The sequence below is a fragment of the Urocampus carinirostris genome, chromosome 7 (genome assembly GCF_059441175.1).
Source record: "Urocampus carinirostris isolate Australia breed hairy pipefish chromosome 7, RoL_Ucar_1.0, whole genome shotgun sequence".
Classification (NCBI taxonomy): domain Eukaryota; kingdom Metazoa; phylum Chordata; class Actinopteri; order Syngnathiformes; family Syngnathidae; genus Urocampus; species Urocampus carinirostris.
Window position 1 is genome coordinate 18,597,239 of NC_142355.1, and position 19,079 is coordinate 18,616,317.

Below are 19,079 nucleotides of genomic sequence, written 5' to 3' on the forward strand. Positions count from 1 at the left end.
ATAAAATCAAACAAAAACAAATCACTCTGACAGCTTCTAGCTTAAAGAGGAGATAGGAGTCAGCCTGGGGAATGGCCTGCGCCTGTCAATGCTCTCAAGCTCCTTCTGAAAATACCAGAGGAGCCAAAAAGAAAACACCTCACAGCTGTTCTTTGTGCTTCCAAACTGTTCATGTGATACTTGCTGTGGGAAGCGGCCACCTGACTTTTGGAATGCTAGCTTTCAACCAACCTTCTCCTAATTTCTCCCCAAGACACTGTTTGTTATTCCGTCTTTGTATTATTATCAGACCTACCACAAATGCACAGCCCACTCTCCGTTAGGAAAAGGGAACCCGGGTGGGAGGAAACCATTGGCTGTATCGCGTATGCCACTGGGAATGTCAGGGTCAGGACCTCTAAGGGAGAGGCCAAAAGGATAAGTCGGCGCTGCGCTTATCTTGCTCTCCATCTGTAGTAGATTTCGTGACACGAAGAGCACGAAGGATGAAAAAAAAACAGCAAAAAAAAAAGCACTTCTCATTTTGTTCTTTACCAAAGCATAAATCATGAACGCCAGACAAAATGCGTCTGTCTTTAGAGTCACAAACAGCCTCAGCATAGCTCATGTTAGTTTTGGGAACAAAATCGACTTTGATCAGACTGCAAACACCACAATTCTTGCATCAGCTGCCCAAACCTCAAAACAAAATCTCAAGACTTACACAAAATGACCTGAATTTCAGGTCACCCTTGTGATCCAAATCTGCCAAGGACTGCACTTAAGCAGGGTTCCAGACTGAGAAATCAGTGAATCATCAACACGGCCCGGAAAACTATCTGTCTGACCAGTCCTGAGGTTTTTGCTAGCTTGTGATACATCAGCTAAGCTAAAGACAAAATAAAGATCTCCTCTCACCCTGGCCACGACTTCTTTGACCACTGCCCTCTGGGAGGCGTGACAGGTCCCTTAAAACAAGAATGAACAGGCTCAGAGACAGTTTCTTGCTCGAGCCATCACTACCCTAAACGAGCAAACACGACTGTGAAAAAAATATATATCTTGCTTATGTGTAGTAAAATGGGCATTGAAATCTTCTTTATCGACTTATTTTGGAATTCATTGCACACCCATTGAACAGTTTAATCCTGTCATAAATTTCTGAGTATGTTAAAAAACAATACAAGTCTTTAGGTCACTAATGCTTCCTCTGCCAGCTAGAAGGCAGTAAAAGATATATTCTCAGTTTTAATAGGCCAGTCTAGTACTTCGATTGAATCTAGTTTAATCTCATTGCCCATTCACTGCTTAAACTTTAATTTTATACTTCTTTTTATTCATATCAAAAAAGTACGGCAATTACAGCAAAATATATATTTTTGACAGAGGTGAGTTGGTTCTGTCATGATTACTAACTGATCACCTGGAGCAATCATGTGGGCGCCTTCTGATTGGCTGGCACTTCGCTCTTAAGCGCGCTGCGCCCAGAGTTCCTTTGTCAGAGTGTACATTTGTAACTCTGTGTGACTTTCCTGATTTCCCACTCGTCTAGGAACTCTGCTTACCTGTCTCTGCCTGCCTCCGATCCGACCTGTTTCCGTCCCACGCTTCGATCTCCTCTCCAGCCCCGGTAAACTCGACCTGCCTGACTTCCGCACTCCGATTGGCCACTTGATCCGAAGCTTTCTCTCCGGCTGCGCTGCTGACGTCAGATGGCCATCACGTCTCCCGCAAGCCCTGAACGCTTCCTTAAATATAAAACTGAAACGAATGCTCTGGGGTTTCCTGGTCTGTTCTGGTCTCCTGATAGGTTCAGGTGTAAAACTGCATTCACTCCACCAGTTAACGCATTCAATGCTAAACATTAAAAAATGTTTTTTCCATTGTTCGGGAATAAATCCCTTGTGCTTAGAAAAGTTCCCTTGTCATCCAGGATTATAATATGCAGGGTATGTTGCTTAATTAAGCAGAATGGTCAAGCATAATACTGAAAAACTACGGTAAGCTAAACATTATAATAAAAGTCATATTTATTTGAATCGCCCTCAATCACAAGGAGTCCCAGATGGCTGCACAGAGCACAGATTATTGCAAACCACAGCCACAGACTATTACTACACCATTGCCTGATCCAAACCCTACATGAGGACAAGGAAAAACTCAAAAACCTCAGCATGAGGAAAATGAAGAAACCTTGACATTGCACATGAGGTAATCCCCCTTCCAGGATGACCAGGGTGCAATGGATGTTGCGATAACAGTGAAAATAAACTATAAAATAACTTAAGTGTCATAAAAAAATGAAAAAAAGTTTAAGTTGATATTCTTTTACTGATCCGGCCCGCTTGAGAATAGATAGTCTGGATTCAGTATTAGGAAATTTCCTTCTCCCCACTGGGACATCCTACCAATGCACAAGCACAAATATCATCCTCCACTGAGTACTTACGAGTTTCGTTTTGATTCAGCCTAATTTGATTCACTGATTCAAAACAGGCTACTGTTTACAGACGTAGCTTTCAAGCCAGGCGTGTTTTTTCTGTGGTAGCCTTTGGCATGGTGACTGTTGACTACGGTAATTACGCAGTGGATGCATGCATGCCAACCCATTTTCAAAACATCAGTTGAAGTTTTGTTTGCAAGCATTTGATTTTTAGTGTTGCTGGTTTTACTTGATGAAAAAGAAAACAAAATTACTGATTTAGATCAGCTCTCAGTGGGACGTCTAGATATGTTTCGTCAAAACACAGGCCACAGGGCCAAACTCAGTTCGACATCCCTACACTACACACTCCAGTGACATCGAGTGGTCAAATGATGCACACTGTCCCTCTAACCTTAGATCAGGGGTCTCAAACCTTTTTTTTAGCTAAGAGCTATTTCTTGTTAATAATTAGCGCAGTTTGACATACATTTCAAAAATAAAAACTTAGCTTGATGGCTTGCTAAACAGCTAATAAGGTAGTTTGATAGTTAGCTAGGAAGGTAAACATGTAAAAAAAACTAGAAGGCTTGCGAGCTAAAAGAGTAAAAAGCAAACTCGCTTGACAGAAAGCTTTAAAAAAAGAAGCTAGATAGCTTGCTATAAAGCAGGCCAAAATTTAGCTTGATAACTAGGAAAAAAGTTCAAATGTTTGCTAAATAGCATACAAAAAATGTGAAAAGCTAGCTAGATAGCTGAAAAGGTAGGAAGATAGCTAAATGGTAAATGGTCTGCATTTATCGGTCCCGATAAGACAATATGTGAGGAAACTGGATTGCCCAGAGGAAAGCCTCGCAAGCACGGGGAGAACATGCAAACTCCACACAGAAAGGTTCGATATACATGAACATATTCGCACCATATTATCTTAATAAATTGCTTATAAATAATGATCAATACTTGGACAGCCCTTTTGTCCATGAAGTCCATAAACTGGAATATTTGAATTTCTAAAAAAATAAATAAAACTTATTATGTTATTACTATGTCGTTACTATGTTATTAGCAGGTTAATTAAGGGAATTGGGGTCAAATAGACTCAGTCAACGAATTAAAATAAATCATTTTCATACCTTTCAACCTGTACGTTTTTGCCAAACAAAATATGTTTATTATCCATTTTATGACGTGTACGACGTACTAGAAAATCTGTACAGAAAAACGCAAATTTGTCAATTATGGGTACCATCCGGTATACGCCGACTATCACCAAACGCCAAACCAATCAAGTCAAACGTGTTCGCAGCTATCTCAGTGTTGTTTTTTTTCGTTGCAAACAAAGCGAGTGGTTTGATGCTACTGTGCGCATGCGTCTGCAGCCTCGGATTTCATGTGGTGGTTATGTAGTGAAAGGAAGTCCGTCTCTTTTTAGAGAACCGGCTTTTTCGGCTCAACTCATTAAAGAGAGCTGGCTCTCAAACAGCTCACTTGCTTTGATGCATTATATTAAGAATTATTATGTTGTGTAAAGAAGCTAAGAAAAAAAGGTTGTATAAAAGGAGAAAATGAAAAAAGACAGGTTTGTGGTTATCCCTTTAATCAGTATATTACCAACAATAATTTAATGCAGAAAATGAATTAATAATTTGAATAAGAAAATGTAATATTCTACTTAATTATCTTTGCATGTATTTTTTCCTTCTACAGTGAACGTCCAAGCTTCTTAATTTTTGAACTTTTTTTTATAATAAACCTCATTCATGTCGAGCAACTCAGGAGCTCAGAAATAAATGTTAATTAACAATATATATGCAGGGTTGGGTGGGGTTACTTTAACTGGATTACTTTCAATTACTTTTGGATTACTCCAATACAAAATATGCTAATAAAAGACAAAAGAAACTAAATATGAGTACAATTACTAAATTTTGTGCAGGCTTGGGGAGGAACGGAATACATGGAACGGCAAAAATGATGTTGGCAAGCTGTTTGGATTTCTTTTCATTTTGTTTCTGTCGCATTTTATGTTAGTTTTGCCGGAGATCAAAGCCAGGAGAGAAAGCTTACCACGTGTTTTGAGTCATCATTTTGTTAATATTTAGTTTCTTTTGTCTTTTATTAGCATATTTGGCATTGGAGTAATCCAAAAGTAATTGAAAGTAATCAAGTTAAAGTAACCCTACCCAACCCTGTATATATGATATAACAAAACACATGTACAATATAACATGTTAAACTACATAAATAAACACGTTTGGAAAAAAATACGGTGTAAGATTTTTTTGTATTTTGTAAGGGAAAATACGACAGTTTGTAAGGGCATGAGCCGTGGAGGTTGACAGGTATGAGATTCGAACCCTCAACTTTTTCACCTCGTAACCACTTGTACACGTTTTGATCAAATAAAAATGTGATGGATTGCTCCAGAGGGCGCGGGTCTTCCATTCCCTTCCAGCCGAGGAAGGTGGCCCAAGGGGCGGGGCCTGCGTCGGAGGGGTCCGGGGACTCGCTGTGGATGATCCCCTTCTCACTTCTCAGTAGCTCGCGCGAGCAACACTTACCACAGAAACACTTTGCTTCTCTACGCCGCTGTTGCTGCTTCTTCTTACGGATCTCGCTGTGGATTTCGACATTCCGACTCGTTCGAATCCGCTTATTTTGACTTTTACTGATTTTTACCGACTCGACATCCAATTTAGCGACCTGCAAACGGGAGGCTGTTTTGGGGTGATATTTACCCGGCGACAACTCAACGTTTCGGCTGCGAGGTAAGAAAAGTGTCTTATGTGTCTTAAATCACTCTCAATTTACACTGTTAGATGTCAAATTTGTCATTTATTGCTCCCTTTGTGGTAGGTGTTTGGGTATATTTACTCACAATGACAGGATTCCATGTTTTAAACAACGATCATACTCATCTTTTCCTTACTCCCATGAATCAAACCTATTGTTTCTTCTCGTTTTTTGGTAGTATTATCAGTCAACTGTGTGGACTTTGGTTTTACTTTATTAAAAAAAAAAAAACTGTGTAAATGTGCTCTTATCCAACGACTATCAATCCACTTGTGCAGTTTCAATAACACCCACCTAGGACCAGATCTTTTGGATTTTGGACTAAATCTGGTCCGGTCAGTTTTAGACGCCATCAGTCCAAAAATAGATGTCTAAAATAGTTTGTGTTTAGCCTGTGCAGCATGGGATAATTTTAGTTTTGAATGGTTGTTGTTGTTGTTGTTTACTTGCCCTCGTGAAGGGTTTCAGATCAAATCATGTTGTGACAGTGGATTATACAGACTTTTTGTGATTAAGGGCTATACAAATACATTTGCCTTGACTTGACCTCTTTTACTATGGTCCGAATTTGTCCTAGATAGCCATCTTAAAATGATTCTTTTTGTTATCCACTATCAATTTTCAGCTTATCAAAGACGTGTACTGGGTGAAACTGCATCTTTCAAATGTATTTTCAGTCATTTTTTGGTGGGTGGGCTGTATGACAAATGCAAAAGTCAATTAGAAATAGTATAGCATTGTATTGTTATTGATAACAGCATAATGAATCTTGTTTACAACAAGATTAGAAAAAGCACTCTAGGATAAACATGTATTAAGGACTTAAAAGAGAAAACTACAATAAAATGAATGCATGAATGAATAGACAAAACTATTTACGAGGTATTGTTTGGAGACATGCCTAGGTTGTGTTTTGTCACAATAGTGCAATGAAAAATAGTGCAATAACATATAGCAGCGGGGCGGCACGGCAGCTCAGAGGTGAGCGAGTTCACTGAGCAGTTCTGAGGTCATGGGATCGAATCTAGTGTGGAGTTTGCATGTTCTCCCCGTGCTTGCGTGGGTTTCCTACAGGCACTCCGGATTCCTCCCACATTCTAATAACATGCTTGTCAGGTTAATCGACTAGTTCAAATTGTCCCTAGGTGTGAATGAGCGAGTGAATTGTCTGTCTCTGTGTGCTATGCGATTGGCTGGCAACCAGTTCAGGCCCACTGCCCCGGATGGGCTCCAGTACCCCCGTGACCCGACTGAGGATAATTGGTGCAGATAATAGATGGATAGATGAAACATGTAGCCGCAATAAAAATCCGTAATAAGTCGATAAAGAGATACTGTATAAATACCCATTTTTCTATCACATAGACAAGAGATCTTTTTTCACAGTCTTGTGCACTTCTTTAGGGTGGTGATGGCCCTGGGAAATAAATAGTTTCTGAGCTTGTTTGTCCTTGTTTTAAGGGACCTGCAGTGCCAAGCTGAGGGCATCAGGTCAAAGTCAAGCAAAAAAGTCGTGGTTTTCCCTCTTTTATATTATTTGTTATCCTTCTATGATGTGTATTAAAAAGTTAAAAAAAAACATTTAACCGTCTGTTCAGATGTTTGTATTTCAAGCTGCAAACTCTATATGCATTGGCTGTCACGTGTCAATATAACACAATGTGGATACCTTTATAATGCTTTTTGTTCCATTCGTCAATTCTCATTTATCTTTTCTTTTCAGTTAGAGGTTCTGCCATCTCTTCAAATCTTGCATGAATGAAAGCTAAATCTCACAGTCCAATATATTTACATTTAATGACATATAGGTGACTGATACATATTTTAGGTAGTCAATTGAATGTGTTTAAAATTTAAAATCTTGCGCCTGCTCATATTTTCAGCTACTCAACAGTCAACATTGTGAAACTTTTGGAATTCTCTATGGTCTTCATTATCCAATGTTTTTTGTCAAGTTGCGAACCAAATGAATAACGGATTACTAATTCATTTTGTTTGCTCGCCATACATTTGAACAAAGGATGGAAATTTAAATGTTTAAAAAAATTAGATTTATCGATAAATCAACAAAGTAGTAGGCAGATTAAGCGGCTATTAAAGCCATTGTTTATTGCCGCTCTAACTCTTCTTATTGTGGTCATAGTTTTGGATCAGTATAAAAATAAAAGGAAGAGCTCTAAATAAATACACCACTGTACAGTAGAATTGTGACAAAAGGAAGCCGCATTGTAGGCTATTTGAATCGGCTGTCTGAATTGTTTGACGTTGAAGCGTGGCTGAATGTGAGTTCATTGGTCCAGCGCCTCAAGCTGGCGTTCTTCCCACGGGACCCAGCCTGACCAATTATGTCAGCTGACATCTTCGAGGTCAGCACTTGCATGATTGTGATGCTCTACTTTAGCTTGAGGACACGAGCGTAGGTGTCACTTTGCATCCTTCAGGCAAGCAGGCATTTTACACCCCCGGGAGACATAAAATAATCAATTAATTCTGATTTTCATAGTTTGCCAGTAAGGTAACCTCTTTAAGTGAGGGAAAATAGTGAGGGATTCCTGTAAAAAGTGCATGTGACTAGTGAGAAAAAGGAAACGGTAATACAATAAGAATAGCTGAGGGCCCGGTATTGCACTCTGTGGAATACCAAACGTGTTGTTATACCTGTGAATTTATATTACAGTATTTACTTGATTTTAGTGGTTTATAAGCATGGTTGGGTAGGGTTACTTTAACTTGATTACTTTCAATGACTTTGGGATTACTCCAATACCAAATATGCTAATAAAAGACAAAAGAAACTAAATATGAATAAAATGACTAAATTTTGTGCAGGCTTGGGGAGTAACGGAACACATGGAACGGCAAAAATGATGTTGGCAAGCTGTTTGGATTTATTTTCATTTTGTTTCTGTCGCATTTTATGTTAGTTTTGCCGGAGATCAAAGAGATCAAAGCCAGGAGAGAAAGCTTACCACGTGTTGTGAGTCATAATTTTATTCATATATAATTTCTTTTGTCTTTTATTAGCATATTTGGTATTGGAGTAATCCAAAAGTAATCAAGTTAAAGTAACCCTACCCAACCCTGTTTATAAGTTCCATAACCATTGCGTTCATTGAATTTCCGCAACTTTTATAAAGGTACATAAAAACTTACATAGCTCCCTCATTTGTTCACAATAAATAAATAAAAAATGTCACTACAACCAACATGGATTAAATTAACTGAAAACAAAAAGCAATCTAATTTTTAACGGAGCCTGACAATTGAGAAGTGTGAACACACCGGTTTTAGTGCCAAATTAACAAACTGGCTTGGTAACAGCGAATTAATCTAAGTTAATTAAGTCTTCCAGTTTTTTTATGCTCTCTCTCTCAATCACAAACACACGCTTGATTGACGAACTAATATATCAGTCTCCACCTGAACGTTTTTTGCTAAAACAAGTTAACTACACTTTTTTATTTTTAGTCTTTTAATCACACTTTTCTAACACTGACTTTTTGCAATTTTAATCTTATCAGCCGCCTCTCTTCACAGGCATGTTGGGACTTAAGAGTTAGCAGAGCTGCTGCTGTTAATCTGCTCTCACGTGATTTTCCTGCTTCAGTGGCTATGCCCCAGTCGCTTATCCAATCAGGAGGCGCGGAGTGGGTAGCATCAAAAACAGAAGTCAGGGGGGAGGGAGGGAGATGCCCGGCTGCATCTGAGCCTAAAGTTCCTACTTTTGAATGTAATAAATCGTCCCATCGAATAAATAAAAATGCTGATACCAATATCCGTCAAATTCCTAAATATTGCTGCCGATAATCAGCCTGTCCAACCTCTAACTCACATAAAAGACAAATTTTGAACTATTAAATATAATTCTGAAACCAGGGGGTCAGCTCCTCTGGCATGAACTAAAATCATCACAAGGGGGCGTAAGATGGGCCGAGCTACCCAAGTCAATCCTCGTCGACTGACCTGCTTAGCCTGGTTCCTGTATCTTAGCGTCCATTTTGGTTCGCAATGGCCCAAGGCAGTGCTGTGTCCTATCCTGCCCCTACCTGATTTATTAATTCTGTTCAGTCAATTGGCGCCATTCAGATTGTGTTAAAGAGGGACCACATCTCATTTTATTTTGATTTTGTGTGTCTTATTGCCTTTTTGCAGATGATAATCGTTCCCAGGAAAGTGATAAGTGCTAAGGGAAAGGAAATGTGGAAAATGGTGGATTCTTTTTATCTTTTTACTGGTACATTTATCTTTATTATTTACATATATAAGTAATTATCGTTTCTTGGATACAGGTTTTGGGTAGGGATTCCTTTTATGTGTCTATTTTAAAGCAGTTTTAGGGAGTCGGCTTATATGTAATCTAGGCTTATATGTGAGTTTATATGGTACTTGTGAGCTCTACTGTATATTGCAGTTTCATTCATCAGGAATAATTTGATGCAGTAAAAGACGAATGATGCAGGCAAACTCCGGTTTACTCGCTAAATAAATCTCAGGTGTATTGGTTAATTTATCTAGGATATTTCCTTTTTTTTTTTTGCCCCACGGCAAAAATGCCAATCTTGTATCCATTCATAGATCGTATAAGTCCCTGCTTCTGGCAACTTGTAAACACACAAGACACAGCAATAAGGCAAACAAGCAATAAACTATGTTGATTTCGGTGAGCGACATGAATGTAAACATCCTATATTTAATGTCAAAAATTAAATTCAGATACGTCTATTTGTGTAACGTAACGACAACTTTCGTGCCTCCCCTGATTGATCGCTCGCAATTGGCATCTATATGGGGTTGTTTGTTGGTTACTAGTCATGTAAATGATTCATTCCTATTGCTAAAATCAGGAAACTGTGTGCAGTTCTCCAAATGGTTTGACCTTACTGGTACTTGTAAAGTGACACAGTCATTTTGGCGAAGTACGCATTCACGCTTAGAACTTTTTAATAGTATATAATTCGTAATGCACGGGAAGTCGAACCGAGAAATTACATGGGCATACTGTACATGTTTTATCGAATTTGGTTTTGATTTTAGCTCGATCAATCCACGTTAAAAGCATGACTTTATAAATAACTTAAGACCCACTGTGTTCATATATGGAAATACTCTTATTACCTAAATAGAGGACAGTGTTTTTTTTTTTTGAGCCAAGGCATGCTTTTTTCTTTCAATAAATCTTCAAACTAAAAGTGATTAAAAACTTCTCATCTCATCTCATTAGCTGTACCGCTTATCCTTATTAGGGTCGCGGGGGGGCTGGAGCCCATCCCAGCCATCTCCGAGCAGTGGGCAGGGGACACCCTGAACTGGTTGCCAGCCAATCGCAGGGCACACAGGGACCGACAACTCACTTGCTCATTTTCACAATTTTTTCAGTGTTTGTTTCTAAATTTAAAATTCAATTTTTTAAGTAAACAACAATGTCGCAGATTATGAGTAACATAGTCTGATATGGCAGATGCCAGAAAATGAAGCCAATTTACCTCATTTTTGGTACTTTTCTCATTTTTGTACAATTTCTTGCAGCATGCCGGACAATGTTTCACAGCACACTAATGTAGCATGGTACGTGATTTAGGACAATTCCAACTCAATTTGGCCACCAGCAAAATGTGGAGAAAATGGTTTGCTATGGATGGATGGACGCCAAAGCTATTGTTTTTCGAGTCAGAGCTAAATGTTGATTTATTGAAACAAAGCAGCAAACTGAGGCCAGAGGGAGTGATAAACGGATCAAGGGAAATTTTCACGCCACAAATCAGTTGAGTCACAGCTGTTATAGTTTATCTCACATGTGTTTACTCTTTTGGATGGTTTAGCCTTTTTCTTGTAGCTCCATGCAGTTTTTTCTTTTCCAGTGCTATGTGCTAAATCGTTCTATGATAGGGGTCTTCATTTAACGCTTCACATTGTGTTTGTGCTGTGAAATTTGTTCTTTCAAGGAAATATGAATGACGAGTGAGATATGAGCCAATTTAAAATTAAATAAAATGTTTTCACTTAATGTTGCATTGATGGTATTCCCAAATTCTTAAACATACAAAATGTGAGGAAGTAGTCCATGTTTTTTGCATAAAATGTATTTATATTTAATTGGTGTACTCCAATTATTTTCAGAATGTGTTTTTTTTTTTTTTTTTGCATCATTTCGACTCCTATAAGCCGGGCTGTCCAAATAAAAAGGATGGTGTTTGGATGGCTTAATTGTCATTTGTAAGAACTTCGTTATTATGCTATTTGAAAACAGCATGTCTTTGTCATCCTAAACTGTGACATCATCAGAGGAACACCAGCACCCTAGCCAGCCGATTACCATATTGTTTTACTTGTTAATTAGATAAAGAGGTTACAAGTGCTTTAAGCCACTTTTTAGTAACTTTGTGGAGAATGTCTAGGGGTTGTGTCACAGGTGGCTGCAGTAACAGTACAACAAAGGGTGAATAACCTAAAAAAAAACACAGGGAGACGCCTCCATGGTTGTTTTACCGGGACCGATAAACAAAAGGCGCCCGTAAGCTCGGCGGGGAAACGCAAAGCTGGCTGACTGGCTGACCAAAAATCATACAGTGAGCAGTCAAGCTAACTGAGAACCAACACCAAATAGCGGCAACGGCTATGGCGATAAATGGGATACGGGGCGGCCAGGTATGAACAAATAAACATGTCAAAACTGGCGTCACACCAGGCTAGCCTGCCAAATAACACACGATGATCAGCTAACGAGCGCCAACCAAACAAAACAGGAAAGCCTTCGGCAGCCCCAACGCTGACGGCGAGCTAGCCGGACAAAATCATACCAACCGCAACGCATGTGGCGATAAACACAATCGAAAAGCCAAAATCACCTACCTCAAAGGAAGCAAAAGCAAACAAGGAATGCACACCGTAACAATGGCAGGTAAACTTAGATTTTAGAGGTAGAATCACGCAACTCCGACAATACAGTCACAAAACCCCTAGCTACACAGTCATCAAAGTTGCATTTTCTCCAAGCAAGATGAGTGGTATGCAATCGCTGTCTGCCTCGAAGCTGCCTCTCATGTTGTTTTATTGGAGTTCACAATTTTCAAAGTGTTGTGTTCCTTCAATAACGTAACTTTGGTACAAATTTCTTGAGTCTTTCAGTGCTTGGAATATTTAGCCTCATTTTTGCATAATTGTTGGAAGGAACACCACACATTATGTGCCTAGTTAAAAAAATCTGTTTAGGAATACCTTAAACAAATATAAATACTTACATTTTACATTTGGAAATTAAAACCATTGGAACCACTTGCATTTTCTGGGTGTGTTAGTTTGTAACCAGATTGTGTGAATGTGAATACGACCATCGCAACATGGCCCGACAGATTGGTCCGACTGGGAACTGTCACAATGAATCTTCTCTATTTCCTAGACGGCAATGAGGCAAGCGCAATGTCAAAAGCTCTTAGAATGAACACCAAGGATTGTGTGTTCACTAGAACATTTGCGTTGTCAGAAGGAGAATGCAAAGAACGTTGTATTGACGCTCTTGGAGCAGCTGCCAACATAGATGAATAAGCTCTGCCTAAAGGTGTTTTTTTGCCTCAATTTGATTCACATAAGCCAGGCTGTCCAAATACAAAGGATGGTGTTTGGAGAGCTGCATTGTCATTCATAAGAACTTAGTTATTATGATTTTTTTCTTGCAGCAAGACTCAATGATGCATCTGCTTTAACACTGTATGTGTAGTGTAAAATGGGAAAACTGAGCACAACTTCGTTCTAATCTATGATTACATAAACTAAAAGCCATATATTTTTATTCTCAAATGTGTGCTTAACATTTTCTATACAAAATCCAAAAATAAAGAATCATCAAGAACTGATATGAAAATGAAACAATCAGTACTAAATACATCTATTAAATACGGGTAATCTGCTTACATTAAACTGTCGAGTTAGGGCTAGAGCCTATGTATATCATTCCGGGGGCGCAAATAGCCTGCAAGCCGTGAGTTTGAGACCCCTTATTTATGGTAACCTTGCGACAGCAACAAAGCAGGTCCAGGGTTTCACAAAGTCAGGAAGTTATGATCGCACTTATGCTAATCAGGACATTAATTCTAAGTGAGTGGGAGAACCCAAAACAAGATTGTGATTTATTGTCCAGCTTTTCACAAAAGTGCAAGGAAAGAACTTCAGTCTAGTGGAATTGCAAAAGATTTCCCTCTTGGTCCATACAAATTGCTATATCATCTTAATTTGTTATGCAGACATCAGAGGTAAGATCTTGGACCTGAATTTCGGTCCGGGTTTGGGCTTAAAATGTCTATCAGTCTCTCTTGCCGTTTCTTCTTCTTTATTTCCCCCCTTTGTGGAAGATCTGCACTCAAGCAATTATTTAGATAAAGAAAATGTCTACCAATGATCGGTTTTACAGCAAATCACTAAATCCAAAGAATTGTTTATCCTCAGGTAAATGACACGCCGCTTCCTCCTTCCACTTCCCTCACATCAGATGTTCTCTACGCTTCTTGACAATAGCTTGCAAGCTTTACACACTTTCTTTCTGCTTTTTGGCCAAATATTTCTCTATTTGTAGCTTGTAATCTGCAGAATATGATTTTCTTATCTGTGCCATTTTGTTAGCTGCAGTTCGGCAGCGAACTGTTCATTTTGGTGCCTCACTTGCAATGCACACTTGATTTAAGTAATCCCCAAGCTGCGTAGTTCAGCCAAAACGCACAGTTCTTGCTGAAGTACTCATGGCCAAAGTTAAGCTTTGTGTTTACTTTTGCGGCAAATCAAAGCTTTGGGTTTATTTCGGGCTTGGTTATCAAATCAAGTTAATTTGGGTTTATACCTGCGACTCAGATCGGGTCGGGCTGAAGTTTTTAGGCCCGATCTTACCCTTAGTAGACATATCACTTCAACTGCTCACAGTACTTGCTGTTAAGCACTTATCAGATGCTATTTGTTCCACCCACAGTGAGACGCAGAGCACCCGGTTTGTGACTTTTTAATTGTACCTTTGATAATGTGTTACTCTCACTCCCACAAGTATGGAAAGTCGTCGCGGCACAATTCACCGCAATCGTCGGGAGGTGTGAACGCACTTTTCAGACTAGCTTCTTCTTCACCAGAATTAATCAATGCAGAGTTTCACATGCTGGAGTGCTATCAATGTGATTTTTGCTAGCACTTTTCTCATCTTGTTTTTAAAAAAAAATGTTCATGATTAGGTTGGTTGATGAGCTTAGAGACTTGGCATTATGGCAGTGACTGATTTCACTTTCATTCTTCTGCATTGAATGTCTGCACTATAGTTGAAACTAATGACTCTTAATTGTCGACTAGTCACCGACTATTGATCAGTTGGTCGAATAATCAGATACTTGTTATTTTTTCTTAAAATTAGCATTAGGTTGATTTCATTATGTGGCAAATGATAATGAAAACAAGACAAATGGGAACAATTAAATATACATCTCTTATTAAATGTCTTTCAGATTTGTACAAAAATTAAATAAAAATGCCCATTTTAAAACAAATTGGGCACAGTGTTTGGTCAATAGGGACATACATCCATAAACAAACCTATGTTTTTTTTTTAGGTAAAGGCAAATAAATGATTGAAATTAATTAAACATTTTATCCATGTAAAGCAAAAACAGGCTCATTAGCAGCAGTACTCCAGTAAATAAAACAAACATGTGCATTTTGTGAAGTCCATTTTTTGGTTGACTGCAAAGACTGTAACAAAAGAACTTCATGTTTTTTAACAGTATGAAATCAAATGGTTTTAACAACTGACGTTTGCCGTTTTTCATGTTTTGACAACGGTGTTTGTTCTTTGGACTGCATGCATTTAATTTTAAATCCATTTTTCAGGCTTTGTCCGACATAATGATCAAGCTCTTTTTAATAGCCAAATTAATCTGTATAAAACGTACAATGCATTTCATTGAAACAGTACTGGCTTGAATTTTACTTCAATCTTTCCGAGGCAACTCAGACTCCGTTTTGTTCAACTGTCCGACATGCATTCTCTATAAATGTCCGTGCATCACCAATGTACTGCCATGATACGCATGACTTGTTTTGATAACTTTGCAAGTAGTGTTTTATTTACCATATTAAGGCTAAAATGCTCCCAAACTTGAAAAGTTTTGATACTCATACTTTATTAATGTAAAGAAAACGTGTGTGGCGACATTGTCGACTTTTTCCATCAATTTTTGTTGATAATGTCAACTAATCGTTGCACCCCTAGTTTGCACTCTGTCTGGCACAGACTTAGAGGCCATTAAAACAAGCTCCCCTTCGACTGAATTAGTCAGTCGCTCGTGGAAAGCTTGGACCTAAATGGAGCATCTATTGGCTGAATGAGAAAATTGCTTTTCTGGATTGCGAGAGGACCCTTCGTTTATTGTGTGTGAGGCACGGGCCGTGGCCAGTAATGGCTTCAGCATCTTTGTTGTTGCGTGCAGAGTCGCAGACATCAGTAAATGAAATTTGCTTTTCAGCTGGCAAAAATGATTTACTTTAAGAAAGGTGAATTTCCATCGCTGCCTCAAAAGACGGATGCCTGCTTTTAGCGGTTGTCAGCACTTTCTTGAGACAGCCTACAAAATATTATGCATTTAGTTAGGGAAGATGGGTGAGAACTAATAGCAGATAGTGTGCTCAGTTGATATTTTTCAGGTTATGAAAGTCTTGTACTGTAAATACAGCCGATGTCAGTTACTGATTATCTGTAAAAAGGCTTTTATAATTGATTATTTAAAAAATGGCATTTACAAAAGATTCAAAGAAAATGTTTTCTGAATGCTCTCATTTATCCCAAAAAGCAATTTTGATAGATATGCAAGTATGTAATTTAATCTCTCTGCTTTTCTGCCTTTTGTCAACTTAAATGTAAATCATTGATTATTTTCTTCATCAGAGGTGTCCAAACTTTTTCCTCTGAGGGTCACATACAGAAAGGAATTAATTGATTGATTTTATATACCGCAGCCATATCCCCCTAGTGGGAGGTGGCTAGAGTCATTTCTGATTGATTGACTGATTGATTTCTGATAATTGATTGAAAAATAAAAATATCGTTAAATAAATAAATAATCCTCTCACAGCTCACAAATCCCCTGAACTGCCTGGGTCGTTGGGGCATCACTGAGGACACAACTCTGGACAGCTCTCTCCGCTGCTGACTGTTCCTGGCCTTAGTTTTGGTTGTGGCAAAGTTGGCACCAGTCCAATCCTTGATGTTGTCGGCCATGTTCTTTTTCTCTTCCTCTCTTCCTGCCATCTTCATTTTTTGGGTTTAGTGTGCCCTTAAATATAACGCGCACCCATATATCTTGATAAAAATTCGGTATTACTTTATTTATCTCAAACTAAGCATTGTGCGTAACAAAAACTGCCTTATACAGGAATAAATAGAGGTAAATGATATTCTACACACACAATTGTAATCAAAATGCCATGCTTGCAGACATAATAATGTTTATAGGAAATCCTTTGAGTTGACTTCATAGTTAATGATATTGACACAGCGCTGCCTGGTTCCTCCCTTGCATGTAAGCACATGTCGCAGGAAGCGTAGGGCGACCCCATCGTAGGGCAGCCGGCAGACGCGACATTACAGGAAGCTTTGTGGCCCCTATGCCGCCGTTTCCTCTTTATCACAAGGAAACAGGTCGCCTGTTTGGACTGGACCCACAAATTCTTTGGGACTTATCTCGCCCGCTCCCCATTTCCTTCAATAATTGCCAGGCTTAGCAGGTAACGAGCTAAAAGGTAGATTTTTAGAAAAGCTGCTCTCGTAGATAGCACCTTAACGGCGCGGTTTTAGTGCAGGACACATTCAACTTCGCCTCGGGATGTGGAAACAGCCTCTATCTTGGAATCCCACAGGCTCGTATTTCAAGAAAACACATATTTTTTGTATTTGAGTGAGCAGGCTAATAAAAAGAAAGCGCTAAAGGGTCCAAGCATTGTTGCCTTTGTCACCACAGAGTAAGAGATGAGATGCTCCTAAGGTGCTGATAAAGCAGGTGTTTTTGTTTTTGTCAAACCAGACAAGAAGCACATGTTAATGTTGCTAAAGACTATTGTCTGTTTATTCATTTATTTATTTTTGTAATGCAATAATATATTGAGAGGATTGCTTTGATATGCTTCCATTTAAAGTTGTCCTCGGCGGTTGCGGCTGACTTCATCCGCCTCTTAGTCTATTGCCGTTTTTTAAACATTTTTTGATGGTTACTGTAAAATCTTGGCCATTTGGCAAAAAGACAAAAGACTTAATTTCACTGACATTTAAATTGTTTGTCACCTGAGGTGCTTTGCTGGCGGCTAGCTTTTTATCTCACAACCAGGGAGCTGTCATAAGAATTACTTAGACTCTGACAGCCCAACGCTGTTTCCACTAATTTGGTGTTTATATCTGCAAAATTGCTGCTTTGGTTCTGATATCACGTTTTCTCATCGACCAATATAATATTTCTATATGAAATTTACTTCATGCCACCGGAGAGATAAATAGTGTGCTGTTACGCCGAGATTAAACCTTAAAATGATGGTTAATGTCAAGTTAAAAACACTATATTTGTTTCCTTTTTTTATAAAGAATTTGGAACTTTGTTACTCTCTGCTGCCAACTTCTGGTATGTTCTTAGACACACTCCAATAAAAAGGCACAGTCCGACATAATGCTCAAGCTTTTTTTAATAGCAAAATTAATCCAAAAAATAAAAAATTAACCCTTTCTTAGGGTTTGGGTTGCCGTTTGGAATCTACTCGAAGCAGGCCTTTTCCTACTTTCATCGTTTTCGTGCTAGACTGACAAATTATTATTTTTTTAAATCCGCAGGAACAATTATAAGGCCCCCTTCTAGCACTCTGACCAACCCCCATTCTGAAAAGCTCTGATAAAAGTAAGATAGGTGCGGTTGGGCATTGTTAACACATACTTGAAAGAGGACACCTCAAATAAAGCACCCTACCTTTAACCAAACAAAACTATATTTTTATCTTAAAACCGCATTATTAATTCAAATTTTAAGTCTTACAATATTAAATGTATTGGGTTAATAAGTTACGGATTTGGATTTAAGAGGTGGAATAAAAAAAAACACTACTAGGTCCTTGGAGTTATGGCACCACTTTCTTTGTTTCTGGCTGTCAGGCTTTCTTATTGATGAGAGTGGGAGGCCCAAATTTGTTTTTGCAGGCTCTCAAAGTGACTCACTGCCTGATGAAGCCTTTCTCTTTTCCTGACTCAGGAATTTCTTGACTGAAATGGGAAGCTTTCCACCAGTTTCTGTTCATTCTCTTGTTTTCCGCTGATTCTAACCTCTTACGTCTTCTCATTCCATGCCAGAGTACGATACTCTTGTTTCTTCTTTGCAAATCAGTGTGAAACAGACTAGCTAAACTTTTACTTGGCTTTCTTGACTCTATCCGTTTTAAAGTGGAACCTTCTGGTATCTTTGAAATTAAAACAGATTGTTTTTGTTACCGTTGGTTTTCTTTACCCTTGTAATAATTTGGTTATGTATGAATACACTCAACCATTACTTGAGGCTTTTAATTAATAGTTTCTATCATGTCATCGACATCTGTGCAACATAAGTAGCGGCAGCCAAATTGGACGGGTTTGTGCGTACGCTTAGAAATATGGCTAACAAAGTTCTAATCTGTTTCAGGCTATGTTACAACAACAATAGTTCACTGATTGATAAAAAACACCCGTAAGAGCTAGAGACAAAAGAGTGGAAGAGGGGCAATTAAAGCTTTTTTTGGACTTGAACGGCTCACCATCATCGGCCAGACATTTTAGCGCATGCGGGCCATACCTGGAGGTTGAATTAATTCAATTTGGAGCCTATCTCTGCCCACTACTCACTAGTAAAGGGTG

At 38.7% G+C, this 19,079-nt stretch overlaps 1 protein-coding gene across 1 annotated transcript in view; it reads left to right on the top strand.

Moving 5' to 3' along the window:
* Positions 1-4,950: 4,950 nt before the first annotated feature.
* The window catches only part of LOC148362533 (tetraspanin-18B-like), a 70,618-nt gene continuing 56,489 nt past the window's right edge, over positions 4,951-19,079 (top strand). The window contains exon 1 of the mRNA XM_088339958.1: positions 4,951-5,169. The gene's annotated coding sequence lies outside the window, so the exon portion shown is untranslated. The remainder of the gene's footprint in view (positions 5,170-19,079) is intronic.